Consider the following 19356-nt stretch of genomic DNA (forward strand, 5'->3'; position numbering starts at 1 on the left):
CAGCCATTGCGAATGTACCCATGAGTTTACCAGTCAAATTGCTGGGGTTAGCGGTTCCAAGCCTGTTCTATTCATTATATTTCTATGTGTGCTGCTGCTGCATTGTGATCATTCAGTCAGCTGTTTGTAATTTTTTTAAATGACGGTGATTTTATTTTCACAACGGTCTTCAACCATCTTCATTCAAGACTGTCTGTTACACGGTTATAACGGTAATTGTGCCAGCCCTATTCACAGATTTATCAAATGTTATACTGACATTTTTCTTGGCGTATTGTGTTTGATGAACCTTCATTTGTCACAATTTCTTAGACCCTTAGCAGATGAAGTCGGTGTGTTTTTGCTTCAGAGAACGTGGACTATGTGCAAAACCATTGAAGAACCGTTTCAGCACATCTAAATCGCTGAAGATATCCATAACTCTTTAAGCCTCTTAATTTGAAACAGGTATTCACGCCCCGTCTGAAGGAAATAACTGTTTATAAATTGTCTAGCTCAATAATTCTTTGTGACTGGATCCATAAGGAGTGTAAATTTGTTTCTGGTTTACAACTACAAAGGCAGAAGGCTGTAGCAACTGGCCGCATACAAAGGCCTGCCAAGCTAACTTATATTTTTGGGTGTAGACCAAGTTTCCCCGAACATGGACAACAGATTTTTGTTATTAAAATCACCACATTTGCACTTTGCAACGGTTGACACTGAAAAGAAGGAAAGACATTCAGTGGAAAGTGATGACGAGAAGTACATTTTACATCCAATAACATACCAAGTCCAAAAAGGTTGGATTTAGACTAGGATCTATGACTTAACATTTACTATAGAAGTGTTGTATAAAATAATACATAGCACACCATGACAGACTTGCCTTACTTTAAAATCCAGCAAACATTTATCCAGTAACTTTGTTTGTCATTACCCTCTAACATTAAACGAGAGGGGCCTATAACTGTTAATCTTACAGGTGAGGAACACACAGGTCTTTCAAACAGTGTCTGTATCCAATTTCAATACGATCGACAATGGGAAACAATTGCTCGTTCAGAGTAGAATGCAATATACATTTGAATCATTTCAAATGTTTGTCTATCAAATAGAATATTTCATTTATTTAAAAAAAAATGTCCTATGTGGTGCATTATCAATGGGTGAACAGCTTTGCATCAATGGTAGAAAAGATTATCTGCACAAGAGAACCAACCCTCAAAAACGATTGCACTTCACGACTAAAAGGAAAAAATAATGAAATGCTCCTCGGAACACAGCACTGAAAATCAAGATTTTTTTTCAGTGGTGAATCTTGGATAGTGTGGCAACAAAATAACATAAAATGCTCTGCGCTATTGTTGCATTCTTCAGATCAAAAGAGTTTTTAATAAGGCCATTATAAATACATCAGAAAATCCACTCTGGTATTCAGCAAACATGTCAATAAAGGATGCACTCCGCTCATTGGTCTTTTATAGCGGCACCGTAGCCCTTCATCTGAGGCTAGCTCTATAATGAAGGAATACTGTGCAGGGTTTGGGGTCCCTGCTGTGTTCAAAGATGTCAGTCAATCTAAAGTACTTTATCATGTAAATAAAGGTAATCTTTCCATCCCTTTGAGGTAGAGCAGGGCATTCTTCTCCTGTTGGCTGGATAAGATGTGTAAAGACCAGGTGGTGGTGGGAGTCCATTAAAGAGAAGGAGTGGCTGGAGAGGGAATCCATCGTCACCACCACGCAGGCCAAAGAGAGGGGCTGAAGTACCCCTCTACCCACTGCTGATGTCCCTTCATGTTTGGAGCTCTACAGTACCAACCACAATGCATCTCTCTCAAACAGAGAGAGCCATACATTATAGGTCTGTGACAATGGCCTATGTACTGCAGACTTAGTGCACTCTGACTGTGTGATTCTGATGTTGATGACATGACCAACAAGACAGATATTTGTTTCAGGGCATTTTTAGGATGTACTTGTCTCCTTTACGATTGTCAAATTGCTTTAGAGAGTGCAATAGGTCTTGTGTATGTGTTATCATGTATCCAACAGCTGGGCCAAGCTCTATGTATCCCTATGCTTCATACAGTTAAAGTATATTCCTAGTATACACTTTCCCTCACTTGTTTAAGGGTTGCAGACATGGTTGTGCATTAGGCCACAGCACCCCTCTCTGCTAGTGCCATTTTACTTAATTCCAATAAAATATGGTGGAGCAGGGCTCTCTAAAAGCCTCTCCCTGGCCAGGAGGCCTGCTGGGAGGGGAGACTGACTCTATCTGACCCCATGGGCCACAGTGTGACACAGTAAGAGCGCACAGGTTTGATTGGGACCATTACATCCACACAATCCAAAGACAGGGAGAGTTAAAAAGGGTATTTGCCAGGTAGCCAATCCCTATGCCTATATTAAACTGCCATTTTGTAATGTCAGTAATGCACATTCACTTCTGCAGCTTTTGGTGTCATTGTACCAAAAAAATACATAGCACAGCTTTTATACAAGGACATAGGGTGTCAGATCAACATATGAGATAAGATGCTTCACCAGATCCAATACTTATTCTCCCCTCACACACAGAACAGTCTGGCCGGCCACTACTCTCATCTCCATGTATGCAATACAAACCTTCATGGCATATTGCAATATGTACCGAACCTTGTTTGGAGTACATTAACCTGGCTCACAACAATAGATATGCACACCCTGAGGGGGATAGGGGTTTATTGACTTCCTGCAATGTCTTCTCGTCTGTTGGTTAACTGGACACGTTTCAGTACGCAGGAATGCGGGTGCATTTGGAAAGCTAAAAACACATTGAAATGATTTAATCTGAAGAGGGATTGGGATGTCTCTTTAATGCTGGAGGGGTTATTTAGTGGTGGTTATTTTCTTACCAGTGGTCTACCAAGGGATTGGAAGGATATGTGAAGAAAAGCAAATGAGCAATTACAATGTATTATAGACACTGACACTATCTAATATGGATATTATGTCAGTCAAGAGTCTGATTTTCACCAATAAAGAGTTACATACCAAAAGATATTTATTGCATTCCCCTAAAAGCGATCGATACAATGATATTTCCAACAGGTATCTGTTTGTTTAAGAATTACCGATCCCATTTGAACCGCATTCACATTGAAAAAGTCTGTAACCACCACACCAGTTAAAAGGGCAGCGTTAAGAATTGTGTAATGAAGTTCTGGCGACTTAATGGCTAACCATGGTGGTTAGCTCAGTCAACTTGTACACGAGTTCATTCAAAGCAAACCGATGAGGAGACAAGCTTCTGGGCAGGTTACATAAGCTGTTTCTCAAAATAAGCAGCCAGTCCAGAGTGGTCAGCCTATTGATTTCCCTGCCAAATGTAATCTGCCTCACCATCATAAATCGTGTGACTGACATTTACACAAAGCCCTGTTTCAGCCAAACACTGCCAAGTAAGGCTGTTGATTCACCGATCACCTGATAGTCTCCAGGACAACGCACGCCACAATTAGACAACTGTAATCCTGCCTTCAAAACATGCGCACAGTTAATTATTTCAGCTGAGGTGAGAGAGAGAGGAAAAAACTGTGAAGAGAGAAAAACTGTGAAGGGGGATCCAGACCAAAGCTGGACTCCAAGCCTGCTGTTTCTCCCTGTCAACAGACACTACAGCACACAGGATGTACTTGTTAATTAGATTTTTTTAAAGGAAACAACATTGAGAGATTGAAACATCAAAAACAGGATAGGAGAAGTGGGGAGTGGATGGAAAAAGCTTTGCTTGAGGTCAATATGAGTTTAAAAAAAATATCCCATATCCATTGTATTCAAGGAACAACTGTGAGGCTGTGAATATAGCTAATGGGAGAATAGTTCATTGGTGTCAATACATCTTTGTAAATTGCAAAATGCTGTACATGTAGATGGTAGCAGGCGAGACTCGGTCTCTTGGATTACCAACTGTTTAAACACACACACACACACAGACCCAGTAGCTTATTGTACACGGAATGCTTTCTCTCCCATCACTTTCTCTCCCAATGTTGACTCAGACAGCAAAGCTATTCCCAAGAAGCCCACCACAAGCACCATTTTCTTCCGCTCCTACCATGTTAACAGAAAAAACTCATTTGCCATGTATTGTTAAAATTTTTATTAATAGCAATTTATGTCACTCAGACAGCGCCTCCTCAAAAAAATAACATCCAAGCCTTGTACAAATCTATCACTCAAGTTGTCAGAAAAATTTGTTCTCATGCAATATAAATAGGCACTGAGTCTGTGGGTAGAGAGATGGGATCTGTTTCTGAGAGGGCGAATGAGTGGCTGTTTAGAGGCTCCCAGGAAAACAGGTCATGCTGTTCACATCATGAAAGCTCAGTCACAAACAAATGTTTTATTTAAAGAGCCAAAGCGTTGTTTACTTGAGTCTGCTTACTCTCTCTCTCTCTTGTTCTTCCTCTCCATCCCGCTCTGCTCTGTGTTCAGCACATTTGAACGCTGGAAGCCAACTAAAAGGGAACAAAAATACTTCTGACAGGAAGCACTGCCCTGCCACCAAACAAATAGTTGGTCGCACACTAAGTGAACAAATTATGCCAACATGGTTTAATAAATTAAGCATTCAGGGAGTACAAATGTGTTAACCGTTGCAGATCTGGCAACTACCGTAAATAAACCATTTTCCTTTTCTTGTTTGTTGAGTGAATGTGAGAGTAAATGGGGGTAAAGTTTACAGAACACAGTAAAGCTCAAATGTATAACACTGATGAAGACGCTCCACATAGGCTCTAGAACTACAGCATTGTCAGGCTCCTGTGTACTAAATTCACAGCATTATGAATGCAATTGAAGAATCTAAACTGGCTCAAAGTCCTGTCGGTCCTTATATTGATTTCATCAGTGATTAAACGTCCATTCTGTTGACAACGCAACAGAGAAGATGTCTATTACTCTCAATCTATTGCCATAATCCATATTATCCACCAAGCTTATGGCTGTTTTTTAAATCTAACGAATAAACAAAAAGCTGCCGATACTCTGCATCCCCCTCCTCTTATTCAACCTTTACATTTACAGCTGAGGATCCTTTTTAAATGACATCTTGCTTGGCAACCTCATCCCCAGGCTATTGCCCAAATGAAATCAAATGTTATTTGTCACATGCTTCGTGAACAACAACAGGTGTCTACTAGCTTAGAAATGCTTACTTTACAGGCCCCTCCCAACAACGTAGAGATCTTTTTGTTGTTGTTGAAATCATTTAAAAAATAATAACACAAGGAATAAATTCACAATGAGTAATAATAACTTGGCTATATACACGGGGTACCAGTAACGAGTCGATGTGCAGTGGTACGGGGGTAATTGAGGTAGATAATATGTACATATTGGTAGGGATAAAGTGACTAGGCAACAGGATGGATACCAAACAGTATCAGCAGCATATGTGATGATTCAAAAGAGTTAGTACAAAAAGGGTCAATGCAGATAGTTAAATAGTTAACCAATAGCTACCGGACTAACTATTTAGCAGTCTTATGGCTTGGGGGTAGTTGCTGTTCAGGGTCCTGTTGGTTCCAGACTTGGTGCATCGGTACCGCTTGCCATGTGGCAGCAGAGAGAACAGTCTATGACTTGGGTGGCTGGAGTCTTTGACCATTTTTAGAACCTTTCTCTGACAGCGCCTGTTATAGAGTGCATATATGCCTTGTACATCAACGATTCAATGTTGGCCTTAGTGGGAGTGACCAATGGGAGTGACCATAGAATTGTATGGGATTGACCTTACTGAGTAAAGTATTTGTCATAATTTAATTTGAGGGAATCACACAACTGTGAGACGTGGATCTGTGCTTGCGGTGTGGTTTCCAGTAGATAACACAGCCACAAAGTCAGATTCCATAGCCACAAAGTCAAAATTCTCAACAACAAAAAAACAACCTTCATTTAAAGTTGAGGTTAGAAAGTGTGGCTAAGGTTAGGTTTAAGATCATATTTTAAGAAGATACATTTTAGAAATGGGTGGGGTTTAGCTGTAATTAATACTTTGTGGCTGTGTTAACTAGTGGCAACCATGTTGTGTGCTAGCGTATTTTATTGAACCTTTATTTTATCAGGGAGTTATACTGAGACCAAGATCTCTATTACAGATGAGCCATGAATTACATCAATTATAGAAAATACACACATTTTTGTATAAATACAAAATGCAAGTAGAAAGAAAAACATGGTCATAAAAAACAAACACATTCATCACTAATAAGGTTCTCAGTCAGCCTTCTGAATTGCCCAAGAGGCACCACAGCTATACCTTACCACAGCTACATCAGCGGAGCCTTGTCTGGCAGCGAAACAGTTCCTTCAGACCTATTTACTGCATTTAAAAAAAACATAGCTGACTTGCTTAAACAAATGTGATTTCTACTGGCATTTGAGATGTACAAACTATGGCATAAGTGGACGACAAGCTGATAAGAGGCCATCCGTAATTTCGATTAAGATATCAATGAGCGAGCTAGGACGGACGTAGTCAAGATAACTATTTGTTCAGCACTTTTGAAATGTACAGTGACAGAATTCAGAACATAGGCTGTTCTCACAGTGTTCTCCCTGTACACCAAGTCAGAACAGTATAATAAATAATTTTCAATGATTACATTTCTCAAAAACAGATTATAGGCTGTTTGTGCATCACCAAGTCAGAACAGAAGGCAAAATTAAGAGGTGAAAATAGACCAAATTATCAGGGTGATCATATGCAAATACTCCACTAGACAAATATTTATAGGTGTTATTAGTAAGAATTAAATCAATCAATAAGGAGATAACAGGGTTTTTCACATTTAGCCATGTGGGTTTCGAGATCAATTGACTCAATTAAAATCAATGCATATACTTTTAAATTGATCTGAGCCCTGGAATAGCCAATCCAGATTCAAGTCCCCTAAAATGGCCAACTCCGAGGACAAAAATGGTGTTAAACACTCGGATATAGCACCAATAGAATCCGCCATGGAAGCAGGGGTGCGGTAAATCCCAGCAACAAATAAATGTGTATTCTGGTTTATGGACACATCTACAGTTGAAGTCAGAAGTTTACATACACTTAGGGTGGAGTCATTAAAACTAGTTTTTCAACCACACCACACATTTCTTGTTAACAAACTACAGTTTTGGCAAGTCGGTTAGGACATCTACTTTGTGCATGACACAATACACTTTTCCAACAATTGTTTACAGACAGATTTGTTTCACTTATAATTCACTGTATCACAATTCCAGTGGTTCAGAAGTTTACATATGCTAAGTTGAAGTCTGGTTCATCCATGGGAGCAATTTCCAAATGCCTGAAGGTACCACTTTCATCTGTACAAAAAATAGTATGCAAGTATAACAACATGGGACCACGCAGCCGTCATACCGCTCAGGAAGGAGATGCCTTCTGTCTCCTAGAGATGAACGTACTTTGGTGCGAAAAGTGCAAATCAATCCCAAAGGACCTTGTGAAGATGCTGGAAGAAACAGGTACAAAAGTATATATATCCACAGTAAAACGAGTCCTATATCGACATAACCTAAAAGGCCGCTCAGCAAGGATGAAGCCACTGCTTCAAAACCGCCATAAAAAAGCCAAACTACAGTTTGCAACTGCACATGGGGACAAAGATCGTACTTTTTGGAGAAATGTCTTCTGGTCTGATGAACAGAAATAGAACTGTTTGGCCATAATGACCATCGTTATGTTTGGAGGAAAAATGGGGTGGCTTGCAAGCTGAAGAACAGCAATCCAACCGTGAAGCACGGGGATGGCAGCATAAGGTTGTGGGGGTGCTTTGCTGCAGGAGGGACTGGTGCACTTCACAAAATAGATGGCATCACGAGGCGGGAAAATTACGTGGATATATTGAAGCAACATCTCAAGACATCAGTCAGGAAGTTAAAGCTTGGTCACAAATGGTTCTTCCAAATGGACAATGACCCCAAGCATGCTTCCAAAGTTGTGGCAAAATGGCTTAAGGACAACAAAGTCAAGGTATTGGAGTGGCCATCACAAAGCCCTGACCTCAATCCTATAGAAAATTTGTGGGCAGAACTGAAAAAGCGTGTGGGAGCAAGGAGGCCTACAAACCTGACTCAGTTACACCAGCTCTGTCAGGAGGAATGGGCCAAAATTCACCCAACTTATTGTGGAAAGCTTGTGGAAGGCTTCCTGAAACGTTTGACCCAAGTTAAACTATTTAAAGGCAATGCTACCAAATACTAATTGAGTGTATGTAAACTTCTGACGGGCTGGGAATGTGATGAAAGATATAAAAGCTGAAATAAATCACTCTCTCTACTATTATTCTGACATTTCACCTTCTTAAAATAAAGTGGTGATCCTAACTGACCTAAGACAGAGAATTTTTACTAGGATTAAATGTAAGGAATTGTGAAAAACGGAGTTTAAATGTATTTGGCTAAGTTGTATGTAAACTTCCCACTTCAACTGTACAACCAGGAACTGAAAATATTTAAAGATTGGGACACCATGAAATTAGATTTGACATATATGGCCACTCCTCCTTTCTGTAATACATTATAATCATTTACTTCAACGTCTTTATCAGATACAGAACCATTTAACCATGTTTCCAGAGAGAACCAGAATGTCAGGACAAGAGTCCTGTACCAAAATGTCAATTGTGTCCATATTTTTTAATCATACTTCACACATTAATGTGCATTAGCCCAAGCCCCCTATGAGATTTAAAGTCAGAGGGGGTATTCAGCTCATTCTCATAAGAGCTAACCGGCATAGGGTCATCTGCAGCTATTTGTTGAGTGAGCTGAGACTTTGCCAAGGTCCCTGGCCAACCACGTGAGAGCAGAGTAGACTGAGCATTTGGCAGACCTCCCTCAAGTTGCTGGATGCAGGGGTGGGAACTGGGATACCAGTGTTGGCAGACCTCAGTCCATCCTGATGAAGCTCCCGCCAAAGGAGTGGAGCTGCGGCAGGGGATTGGAGTGGCTGCCAATGCTCCATTCTGGGTTTGCACAGGAGGCCTTGGTGTGGCTCCTGTTGCAGGGTTAGGGCTGCCAGGGGGGCCGGGAAGGTCGCAGGCCTTTCATGGGGATGGGAATAGGGATGGAAACCAAAACTAGCCTGAGAGGTAGGTTGTGGGGGGAATTGAGGATGGTGGTGTGGAGGGCAGTGTAGCTGGTGAAGCTCCAAACTCTCAGCATATGAGGGCTGATGATGTGAATGATACATGGTGTGGACTGCATCATGTGGTGCACTACCATCTACAGTGTTTTGCCAGACCCTAGGGTAGTTGTCGGTGCTGTGTAGAGCTGGGCTGAGTTGAGGTGGGCCTGGTCTGGTAGAGCTGTGCTGTGAAGGGGCAGGTTTGGTAGAGCTGTGATGAGGTGGGCTGGGTCTGGTTGAGCTGTGCTGTGATGGACCAAGTCTGATTGTGCTGTGCTGTGATGGGCCGGGTCTGGTTGTACTGTGATGGACTGGGTCTAATTGAGCTGTGCTGGGTCTAATTGAGCTGTGCTGAGGCGGGCCTGGTCTGGTAGCATGGGAGGGAGGTTGTCGGGGGAATTGAAGAGGGTGTTGCGGATGGCAATGTGGCCTGTGATGTTCCAATCTCTGCATGGGGCCTCTTTGACTGCATGCGGCTTGGGCATAGCTCAGTGTATCTACATGCAGTTCCTGGGAGAGAAGGGTTGAAATCTCTCCTCAGAGCAGGATAGATATTACTATTTTCGCAAGGAGGAAGATGGTGGAGGCTCTCTCTATCACTCCCATTAGTGATGTAAGCTACCCTCTCCTGTTGGGCACGCCGGTTATTGATCCCCGTGTGAATGATGATATGGCTTGGTGAGACAAGCTGGGCCACAGTCAAGAGCTCCATAGCGCTTTCTATTGTGGGGCACCAAAACTTTGACACCTTTTTATTTGGGAAAAGTTTATTCTCTAATATAAACTTTCCATTGGAGTCCATTATTAATATAATGTCTGGTTTCTCGTCAGGTCTATGGAGGATGGCAGGAGTGATGGGAGTAATTATAGGCCGTGAGATGAGGATGGAGGGGTCAACTGGGTTCCTGCCTTAGCTCATGTAGCTCCTTCTGCAGTTTGTGCATGTGGCTGGTGTTGACTGTGCTGGACAGTTCCTCTCTAAGTCTACACACTTCCATCCTGAGAGCCTGGCTGTCTTCCACAACATTTTTCATTGCACACTGCAGCTCCAGGATCTCAACCCTATGCTGATGCACCAGGCTGATCTCCTTGTCTATAAGATGCTGTGGTACTGCAGGTGTCACGTGTGAGAGAGGCATGCTCAGGGCTGTGTATGCTGCAGGTGAGGGAGGAAGAGTGCCACTGGGGACTACATACTGGGGCACAGAGGGAGTGGAGGCTGTTATAGGTAGTGACAGTGGAGAGGTTATAAGTTCAGCAACAAGAGGTTTCATTTGGTCGAGGTAGTGGACAAATTTATCCAAACTGGCCTAGGAACCTTGAACCATCACTGTGACGTTATTATAAATACTAATGTTACATTTGGGGGTGGAATCAATGTACAGTTGCCTCATTGTTCTGTTTTCTGACATTTTAAGTTGATTGTTGGTCTTGTGGAGACCTGTGTGCCAAGCATTAGGATAATTTTATTTCCTTGTTCCTTGTTTCCTTGTTCGCTTTTAGGATGAAGTCTGCCCTCAGAGTCTCTGGACAATATATTTTTGAATGTCTTTTTTCCTGACTTACTTGTGACATTTTCAGGATAAGTGATGGCATGGTCTCTGAAACAATGTTTAGAGAATACATCCATCTTCATCTCCATGGTGAACTCTTTAAACAATCCACTCTGTTCTAGAATTATGTGCATATGCCTCTTGATAAAATCACTTATTTAAATAATGCACCTATAGATAAATGCACTTTTTAAGCAATTCACTTTTTTGAGTAATACAAATAAAAATATCAAATGTGTTTTTCAATTAAACAACACATTACACATAAATGAAGATTCTCTCTCAATGTTCAGAATGTTTCTACCTCCTTTCCAAGTGCTCTTTTGCTTGTTTGTTTGTATGGGGAGGGTTAAGGAGGAAGGTGTTGTGGGAGATGATGTTTACACCCTGGAGTCGATTGATGCACCACTGCATCAATCTAAGGGTGTGTTCGTAAATTCACTCTGGCTTTCTACTCCGATTTCATAGTCCTCTCATCTGAGTGTGCCATAGTGCAGAATAACTGATGAATATCCAAATGCTCTCCACCCATTAAATGTTGGCAAAAAAGCATAATTAAATTGTTGCCAGCAGCACAGTTAGAGTCACCAACACTCTGGATAACATGAAAGCAATCTAACCAGCTCTGCTGGGGCGAGTAAAATTGTCAGAGTGAGATGTTCTCTCATTTGTGTCTGGAAGTAGCTAGCAAGCTAGCCAATGTTAGCCAATTAGCTTGGGTGCTTAACTGACGTTTTCAGGTCAGAACGCTCGGATCAACCCTACTTCTTGGCCAGAGCGTCCAGCGTATACCGTGAGCGAAACGATCTGAAATTACAAATGGACAATCTGACAAAGCTCTGAAATTACGAATGCCCAGAGTGCACTCTGAGCGCACTCTGGCACTCCAGGGTGAATTTATGAATACACCCTAAATAAATCTGTCAGTTTAAGCAAGAGATATTTTTTCAATACACTGCAACCGCCGATGTTGCACTTCTGCATCTGCGGTGAAAGGTGACAGAGATCGAGCAGTGTTTGTCAGACCATGAGACAGACATCAATCTTTAGGAAGCCTACAGATGGGAATACCATTCTGAGGGCAGACAGCTTTCACCCCAGAAGGCTAAAAGAGAATATTCCGTATGGCCAACTCCAAAGAGTCCGCAGAATTTGCGATCAGGAAACAGACTACAGTGTCAAATCTGCTGAATTGGAGAATCGCTTCTTGAATCAGGGCTACAGCGTTCAGGTCCTGAAAGATGCCGGTATAAGGGCTGGATTACTTGACAGAGAGAACTTGTTGCGAAGGGGAGTGCCTTGTGATACATCAGAGAGAGTGTATTTTGTTACAAAATACAGCACTGAAGCAGAGAACATTAAAGTAATCATTAAAAATAATTGGGGAATCATCCAAAGTGATACGCTATGACATCAAGTTTTTTCTGAGCCACCAGTCATAAGCTTTAAGAGATGTCCTACCCTAAATTACAAATTAGTCCACAGTTATCTTCCGGGTGACTCAAAATCTCAAAAAAACTTGGCTTGACCACTAACCCAAGGGCTCTTTTAAATGTAACCATTGCAGTAATATTGCGCAGAAGAAGTATTTTGTTGACACAGCTTCCAAAATGGAGTATTACGTCAAGCATTTCATTAATTGTAAAACCACTCATGTCATCTATAGATTGGAATGTCCACAGTCCATGGTGTTCTACATTGGACGGACAAATAGACGCCTTCAAGACCGCTTAGCGGGAACACAAGTACGCCATACGGGTAGGCAATGAAGTCTACCCCATGGCAAGGCACTACAAGTCCCTACACCATGGCAACCCTGCCTCCCTACAAGCTATGGGTATTGATCATATTCCGGCCTCTATTAGAAAAGGGGACCATCTTAAACAGCTAAACCAAAGGGAACGTTTTTGGATTTACAAACTACAGGCCACTAAATACCCTGGTTTAAATGAAGATATGGATTTCTCACCCTTCCTGTAGGGTTGTGATGGGTCCATTTGCTGTCATCCAGTGGACATTTTGCTCAATTGCCCTCAGGGTTTGACTGTTGCTGTTCATGTTTTGCTGTGTTCTAGTGTACTATGGAATATATTGCTTTCTTATTTTTGACACTTCTCCCAGTCATATTTAAGGTTAGAACTACCTTTTAGTCTTCTTATACTTCTAGCTTGAGAGTATTTTTTCTGCTACAGTATTTCACCTGTACAGTATTGCTTACTAGGTGTGGCCATTTTGCTGCAAATTGGAAAAGCTGTTCAAAAGAGGACATTGTATTCCTTTTTCTGTACTCCCTGACGAAGGCCATGCTGCCGAAACGCGTCGGTTTAAAAAAACCTTTGTTTTCTATTGAACATGCCATACTAATAAAGGCATTTAAATTAATTATATGAAGAGTGCCTTGATCCTCCTTTCTTTTTGATGACCAATTTACCCCTTTTACCAAAGAGCACCTTCTATCTACCAAAATGTACTATTGTGTACCTTAGTAGCGCTTCCATTCCTCCTCTTTCTCCTAGTTTCTTATTATTTATTATTTGACTGTCTTTTTTGAATGTGTTTCTCAGGGCTATAGTATTTTGTATTTATTAGGGATCCCCATTAGGCAGCAACTACTCTTCCTAGGGTCCAAACACATTGAGGCACTTACATTACACATAAAACAAAAGATAAAACAGTATATCATATAACATCAATACACGCTACATATCTACAATACAAAATGTATAATACCACCATACACCAATATTACTATGAACTTGTGTGTAGAGTCTGTGTACAAGCATTTGCGTGTGTCTGTACCTGTCTCTTCACAGTCCTTGCTGTTCCATAAGGTGTATTTTTATGTGTTTTTTAAATCTGATTCTACTGCTTGCATCAGTTACTTGATGTGGAATAGAGTTCCACGTAGTCATGGCTCTATGCAGTACTGTGCGCCTCCCATAGTCTGTTCTGGACATGGGGATTGTGAAGAGACTTCTGGTCTTGTGAAGTATGCATGGGTCTCCGAGCTGTGTGCTAGTAGTTTAAACAGGCAGCTCTGTACATTCAGCTTGTCAACACTTCTTACAAAACAGGTGTGATGAAGACAATCTCTCCTCCACTTTGAGCCATGAGAGATTGACATGCATATCATTAATATTAGCTTCCTTTGTTAATTTTAGCTACTGTTGTTTAAACATGTTTTGACCATAACATTTTACAATCCAGGGTTACACCAAGCATTTTAGTCTCCTCAACTTGCTCAATTTCCACATTATTCATTACAAGATTTAGTTGAGGTTCAGGGTTTAGTGAATGATTTGTCCCAAATATAATGCTTTTAGTTTTTGAAATATTAAGGATACATTTATTCCTTGCCACCCATTCTGAAACTATCTGCAGCTCTTTGTTAAGTGTTGCAGTCATTTCAGTCTTTGTAGTAGCTGACATAGTGTTGAGTCATTTGCATACATAGACACAATTGCTTTACTCAAAGCCAGTGGCATGTCATTAGTAAATATTGAAAAAAGTAAGGGGCCTAGACAGCTGCCCTGGGGAATTCCTGATTCTACCCGAATTATGTTGGAGAGGCTTCCATTAAAGAACACCCTCTGTGTTCTGTTAGATAGGTAACTCTTTATTCACAATGTAGCAATATAACACATGCGTTTTTCCACAGCAGACTATGATCGATAATGTCAAAAGCCACGCTGAAGTCTAACAAAACAGCTCCAACAATCATTTTATCATCAGTTCCTCTCAGCCAATCATCGGTCAGTCATGTAAGTGCTGTGCTTGTTGAATGTCCTTCCATATAAGCATGCTGAAAGTCTGTTGTCAATTTGTTTACTGTAAAAATCATTGTATCTGGTCAAACACAATTTTTTCCAAAAGTTTACTACGGGTTGGTAAAAGGCTGATTGGTCGGCTATTTGAGCCAGTAAAGGGGCCTTTACTATGCTTGGGTAGCGGGATGACTTTTGCTTCCCTCCAGGCCTAAGGGCACACCCTTTCTAGTAGGCTTAAATTGAAGATATGGCAAATAGGAATGGCAATATCATTTGCTATTATACTCAGCTATTTTCCATCCAAGTTGTCAGACCTCTGTGGCTTGTCATTGTTGATAGACAACAATCATTTTTCAACCTCTTTCATACTCACTTTACGGATGTAGAATGGCACCAAAAACGATGGCTGACGGTTTACGTGCTCTTGACCAAATGTGTTATTTTGTAAATTTTTTTGCATGGTTTGTAACTTATTTTTTGACTTATATTGTACATAATGTTGCTGCTACCGTCTCTTATGACTGAAAACAACTTCTGGACATCAGAACAGTGATTACTCACCACGAACTGGTAGAAGCTTTTTCCTTTAATGAGTCCAACGTGAAGGATATACTGCTTTCCCGGGAACAGGCCCAAATCCCCGTCATTTGCATGAATAGAAGATGGAGATAAAGGGGACTGAGGTGAGGCTGCCTTCTGAGAATCTGTAGGCAAGCAAGTAAACCCACACTGCCATCCATTATATTGGCAAACATGCAATCATTGGAAAATAAAATCGATGACCTATTGGGCAAGATTAAACTACCAACTGGACATTAAAAACTGTAATATCTTATGTTTCACCTAGTCGTGGCTGAACGACGACATGAACAACAGAGCTGGTGGGTTTTCAACTGTATTGGCAGGATAGAACAGCAGCCTCTGGTAAGACAAGGGTTGTGGGTCTATGTATATTTGTAAACAACAGCTGGTGCACAATATCTAAGGAAGTCTCAAGGTTATGCTCACCTGAGGTAAAGTATCTCATGATAAGCTGTAGACCACACTATCTTCCTAGAGTGTTTTCATCTGTATTTTTCGTAGCTGTCTACATACCACCACAGACCAATGCTGGTACTAAGGCCACACTCAATGATCTGTACATCGCCATAAGCAAACAGGAAAACGCTCATCCAGAGGCAGCGCTCCTAGTGGCCAGGGACTTTAATGCAGGGAAACTTAAATCAGTTTTACCAAATTTCCACCAGCATGTTAAATGTTCAACCAGAGGGAAAAAAAGTCTAGACCACCTTTACTCCACACACAGAGACTCGTACAAAGCTCTCCCTCGCCTTCCATTGGCAAATCTGACATAATTCTATCCTCCTGATTCCTGCACACAAGCAAAAAATAAAGCAGGAAGCACCAGTGACTCGGTCAATAAAAAAAGTTGTCAGATGAAGCAGATGCTATGCTACAGGACTGTTTTGCTAATACAGACTGGAATATGCTCCGGGATACTTCCGATGTGCATTGATGAGTACACCACATCAGTCACTGGCTTCATCAATAACTGCATCCATGACATCATCCCCACAGTGATTGTACATACATACCCCAACCAGAAGCCATGGATTAAAGGCAACATCCGCACTGAGCTAAAGGGTAGAGCTGCCGCTTTCATGGAGCGGGACTCTAACCCAGAAGCTTATAAGAAATCCCGCTATGCCCTCAGACAAACCATCAAACAGGCAAAGCATCAATACAGGACGAAGACTGAAAAGTTCCTCAAAAGGTTCTGCGGAGGCTGGTTGCATCACTGCCTGGCATGGCAACTGCTCGGCCTCTGACCATAAGGCACTACAGAGGGTGGTGCGAACGGCGCAGTACATCACTGGGTCCAAGCTTCCTTCCATCCAGGACCTCTATACCAGGCAGTGTCAGAGGAACACCCTACAAATTGCAAAAGACTCCAGCCACCCTAGTCATAGACTATTCTCTCAGCTACCGCATGGCAAGTGGTACTGGAGCGCCAAGTCTAGGTCCAAGAGGCTTCTAAACAACTTCAACCCCCAAGCCATAAGACTCCTGAAAATCTAATCAAATGACTATTTACCCCCCCCCAATTTACACCGCTGCTACTCTCTGTTATTATCTTCATAGTCACTTTAATAACTCTACCTACATGTACATATTACCTCAATTACCTCGACTAACCGGGGCCCCCACACATTGACTCTGTACCGGTAAATCCTGTAAATAACCTCGCTATTGTTATTTTACTTCTGTTCTTTAAAGATTTGTTACTTTTATTTCTTATTCATATTTTTTTAGGTATTTTTTTTATTTTTTACTTTTAAGCCTTTTTTTTAACAAAAACAATTTCACTGTTGTTTTCGGCTCATGTGACATTTTCTTTTCATTTCATTTGAATTCAACATTACAATGCCTGTCTTTCATAATTTGGTCAGACGTAGTTAGATGTGTACTGTCAGTGTTTGTTGCTGTCATGCCTAAATTTGCTAATCTTGTCAATGAAAATGTCATTAAAGTAGTTGGCAATATCACTGGGTTTTGTGATGAATGAACCATCTGATTCAATGAATGATGGAGCTGAGGTTGCCTTTTTGCCCAAAATGTAATTTAAGGTGCTCCAAAGCTTTTTACTAGAATTACTTTTAGCTTTGTTTCATAGTATACTTTCTTCTTCATTTTATTCAGTTTAGTAACCTGCTTTATCAATTTGCAGTACATTTGCCAATCGGTTGTGCTGCCAAACTTATTTGCCATTACTTTTGTATCATCCCTCTCAACCATACTAGTGTTCAATTCCTCATCAATCCAAGGGGATTTACAAGTTTGTACAGTCATTTTCTTAATGGGTGCATGCTTATTAGTAACTGGAATAAGCAATTTCAGAAATGTGTCAAGTGCATCATCTGGTTGCTCCTCATTACACACCACAGACCAGCAAATACTCTTTACAACATCAAGATAAGAATCACTACAAAACATATTGTATGACACACTATATTAGGCCCAGCCTTTGTAAATGTGGTTTTCCTAGATATGGCAACTATGTTGTGATCACTACATCCAATGGATTTGGATACTGCTTTAAAGCACATTTCTGCAGCATTAGTAAAGATGGGATCAATACATGTTGATGATTTAATTCCTGTGCTGTTTGTAACTACCCTGGTACTGTAGGTTGACTGATAATCTGGTTACAATTTGAAGATTTTTCTTGAGTGGGCTTCTTGATGAAAGCCAGTCAATATTGAATTCAAGCAGAAGATATACCTCTCTGTTGATATCACATACATTATCAAGCATTTTACCTCACACCCAAAAGTACTTGTTACATTTTGAATGCTTAGCAGGACAGGAAAATGTTCCAATTCACGCACTTATCAAGATAACACATGGTCATCCCTTCTACCTCTGATCTGGCGGACTCACTAAACACATTCATCTTTGAAAATGATGTCTGAGTGATGGAAAAAAAACAAGAAAATAGTGCCATCTTCTTTGCTTAAAATTATTTTTGAAATAATTTATACTTCTACTTTTGATACTTAAGTATATTTAGAATCAAATACTTTTAGACTTTTACTCAAGTAGTATTTTACTGAGTGACTTTTACTTTTACTTTTACTTGAGTAACTTCCTATTAAGGCATCTATACTTTTACTCAAGTATGACAATAGGGTACTTTTCCCACCTCTGCAGGTGTGTAATGCCAGTAGCCTGCTGAATCTTTCACACCCGCGTCTTTCTGTATTGGCTGACGAAGGCCAAGTTTGACGCATTGGTCCACCAGACTCTTCGCACATTCGGGAGGAATTGTCTGGAAACGAGATGAACTGTCCGGTATCAAAATCAAATCAAATGTATTCGTCATACATCACATTCATGGTAAAAGTTTATTTGGAGTGGCTGTTAAAGTTATTGATCTATTTTTACATAACAGTCCTGTTGGTATTCTGCTGATGGGCAGATGATTGTATTTGAGCCTCCTCATCAGTAGGGAGTTAGTAGTGATTATGTGCTGGACACTGATCAGCAATGCTTCCCCTCAGGACTGGAGAGATCTGAATTTACAGGCTGTCTCTCTCTCTGTGGATACGGACAGTGCAGCAAAGAGCTGCTCCACCACACTACAACTGCCTGCAGCTTTAATGGAAAAATTCACCCAAAACCACTCGTTCCTCTAATTTACACTGTTAAATAACACTCATATGCGAGAACAATATTTTTTGTGAATAAATGTATAATTTTGTCATTATAATAAGGTTGGTAACAACATGGGAAATCATTGCTAGCCAGCCAGTCCATAGAGACAACATTGCATTGTGGATTTTGTAACAGATTTCCACAATGATTTTCCATGTTGTTACCAACGTTGTTATGAAATGTTTGTACACAAAAATATATTGTTCTCACATATTAGTGATATTTAAAGGTTTAAATTAAAGGAATGAGTGGTTTTGGGTGGATATTTTTAGCAAACATAGCTACACACAATAATACCAAAGACAATATCAGCATATAATGTTGCTAGTTATCTGTAAAACTGCCTAAACAAACTGCACTATCAATTTATGAGTCTACAGTCTCATTATGTTCAACCTGCAGATCAATGTGCCTCAGAGTGGAGTCTAACATATTCGCAACGGCAGATATACTTTTGAGGAGATGGGAAACGTTGCCCATGCTACGTCAATGGGCCACGCGGTGCATTCTGGGCGATCCTGCGACAATGAGCTCCTTCAAGGAGTGAATGGGAGTCTATTGGGCGCTAGCTTAAAAACCCAACATTAGCTAAAATTCTGTAAACAAGAAGTACATCATTACAAATATTTTCCGAGTTGTGAGATTATTAACTTGCT

The sequence above is a fragment of the Oncorhynchus tshawytscha genome, linkage group LG07 (assembly GCF_018296145.1).
Source record: "Oncorhynchus tshawytscha isolate Ot180627B linkage group LG07, Otsh_v2.0, whole genome shotgun sequence".
Classification (NCBI taxonomy): domain Eukaryota; kingdom Metazoa; phylum Chordata; class Actinopteri; order Salmoniformes; family Salmonidae; genus Oncorhynchus; species Oncorhynchus tshawytscha.